The sequence below is a fragment of the Ctenocephalides felis genome, unplaced genomic scaffold (genome assembly GCF_003426905.1).
Source record: "Ctenocephalides felis isolate EL2017-DRISC unplaced genomic scaffold, ASM342690v1 CF-g0.4_SCAFFOLD_01548, whole genome shotgun sequence".
Classification (NCBI taxonomy): domain Eukaryota; kingdom Metazoa; phylum Arthropoda; class Insecta; order Siphonaptera; family Pulicidae; genus Ctenocephalides; species Ctenocephalides felis.
The window spans coordinates 5,001-7,500 of NW_020537702.1; the positions used below are offsets into that span (position 1 = coordinate 5,001).

At 40.4% G+C, this 2,500-nt stretch overlaps 1 non-coding gene across 1 annotated transcript in view; it reads left to right on the forward strand.

The window, feature by feature from the left end:
• The first annotated feature begins 1,656 nt into the window (after positions 1–1,656).
• The window catches only part of LOC113372067, a 1,927-nt gene continuing 1,083 nt past the window's right edge, over positions 1,657–2,500 (forward strand). The window contains exon 1 of the ribosomal RNA XR_003366711.1: positions 1,657–2,500. This exon is cut by the window's right edge and continues 1,083 nt beyond it. This is a non-coding gene — a ribosomal RNA (small subunit ribosomal RNA).

Genomic DNA, 2,500 nt, shown 5'->3' on the forward strand with positions numbered 1-2,500 from the left:
TAGTTTTTTTCCCATATATCGCAACTTCGAATTCCAAACGGTGTGGCCTACAGGCGAGTTGCCGTCGTAAAATTTCAGGAAAATCGGAAAATCTCGAGAAAATTATATGAACACACTTAACCATTCATATACCATTTTATTCATAATTTTATTCTGCATCTTTCGTACGAACAAAGTTTTTTCGTATCTTTTACGGTTTTCATGTTATAGAGCAATATGTGTAGATGTTAACTTGTCAAAATGCAAAGTGCGGCTAGGTTGGAGCAATACTCCTCACGATTCGATATTTCTGTAAAGAAAACATATAAAGTATTATACATCGTTAGAAAGGTCTCAAAATTCTTAGTTTTTTTCCCATATATCGCAACTTCGAATTCCGAACGGTGTGGCCTACAGGCGAGTTGCCGTCGTAAAATTTCAGGAAAATCGGAAAATCTCGAGAAAATTATATGAACACACTTAACCATTCATATACCATTTTATTCATAATTTTATTCTGCATCTTTCGTACGAACAAAGTTTTTTCGTATCTTTTACGGTTTAAGAGAAAATCGAGGAAAACTGGTTTGAACATTTATTGTAAAATTAGAAAATTTAAACAAATAATTATAAAAAATAATATAACTATATATAAATTCGTTTTATATTCATTGAGATCTATAAAAATCAATAAATACATAATTTTATACAAAAGTTTAAAAAAACCCAAAAAACACCTAAAAACTCAATAATTAACTATAATTCATATTGTCCATATATATAAAACTGTTTGAACATCTAACAAAATTTTCGACAAAAATTTTTCTATCATAAGGGTTCGCAGTTCGAAATTTTCCCAGACTTTTGTCTTGACGATTCACACCGTAAGCGCGAGCAGGCCCTCGCCGCAGGTCAAATGCACGTCGCTTGGGACTCAGTCTAATACTTACGCTGTGGCCGCGCGCCTTATATAGGGGGATAGGTCGTGTCGAGTGCGATGCGAGCAAGCTTAGGCTAAAGTACGCTGTGTTGTTCAGGCAGGTTCGAATATTATTCCCCGGTGTATTTTATACATTATATTCGATACTTTTAGTCTATCAACTATATAGCGGCGTTACTTTAAATAATGTCGTAGACCGTGTCTGGAATTATATACGCCGTATATGTTCGGATGTCGGTTTACGGCCGGGTTCTGGACCTTATTTATAAGTGTTCAACCATACTGTACAGCATATCCGCGGGCATGTGTCGTTGACGCAAAGACTCTTATGCGGAAAATCAAATATACAAATGCTATCAACTCAATACTCTCCGAGCGAGAATAAAAGTGAGTTATAACGATGAATTCTTATGAATTCGCCCCGACGTTTTCAATCTAACGAAGGGTAAAGAGACTGTTTGAAATTAACTGGGTCTGCGGACCGCAAATTTCATGTACGGACCGCCGTTTCGACGGTTGTTAAAGGTCTAGCCTCTGTGTTAAGCGCAGAATATATAAAATATCTAGTCGCGATGTAAACTGTTCGTTATGTTCAGGGAATATCGTACGGCTCAGATATATATATATGTAAGAAAATTCGTTGTTTAGAAATATTCATCGAACTTTTCTATACAAAGTGTGGTCTCTCGGGTGACGCCGAGGGACATTTACGCACTATGCTATTATATATATATAGCACCCTGGTTGATCCTGCCAGTAGTATATGCTTGTCTCAAAGATTAAGCCATGCATGTCTCAGTGCAAGCCACATTAAGGTGAAACCGCGAATGGCTCATTACATCAGTTATGGTTCCTTAGATCGTACCCACATTACTTGGATAACTGTGGTAATTCTAGAGCTAATACATGCAAATAGAGTTCCGACCAGAGATGGAAGGAATGCTTTTATTAGATCAAAACCAATCGGTGGCGGGCTTGCCTTGCTCACCGTTTGACTTGGTGACTCTGAATAACTTTGTGCTGATCGCACGGTCTAGTACCGGCGACGCATCTTTCAAATGTCTGCCTTATCAACTGTCGATGGTAGTTTCTGCGACTACCATGGTTGTTACGGGTAACGGGGAATCAGGGTTCGATTCCGGAGAGGGAGCCTGAGAAACGGCTACCACATCCAAGGAAGGCAGCAGGCGCGCAAATTACCCACTCCCGGCACGGGGAGGTAGTGACGAAAAATAACGATACGGGACTCATCCGAGGCCCCGTAATCGGAATGAGTACACTTTAAATCCTTTAACGAGGATCTATTAGAGGGCCAGTCTGGTGCCAGCAGCCGCGGTAATTCCAGCTCTAATAGCGTATATTAAAGTTGTTGCGGTTAAAAAGCTCGTAGTTGAATCTGTGTCCCACACTGTCGGTTCACCGCTCGCGGTGTTCAACTGGCATGTCTGTGGGACGTCCTACCGGTGGGCTTAGCCCGTCAAAAGGCGGCCCAACTCAAAATCCTACCACGGTGCTCTTCACCGAGTGTCGAGGTGGGCCGGTACGTTTACTTTGAACAAATTAGAGTGCTTAAAGCAGGCT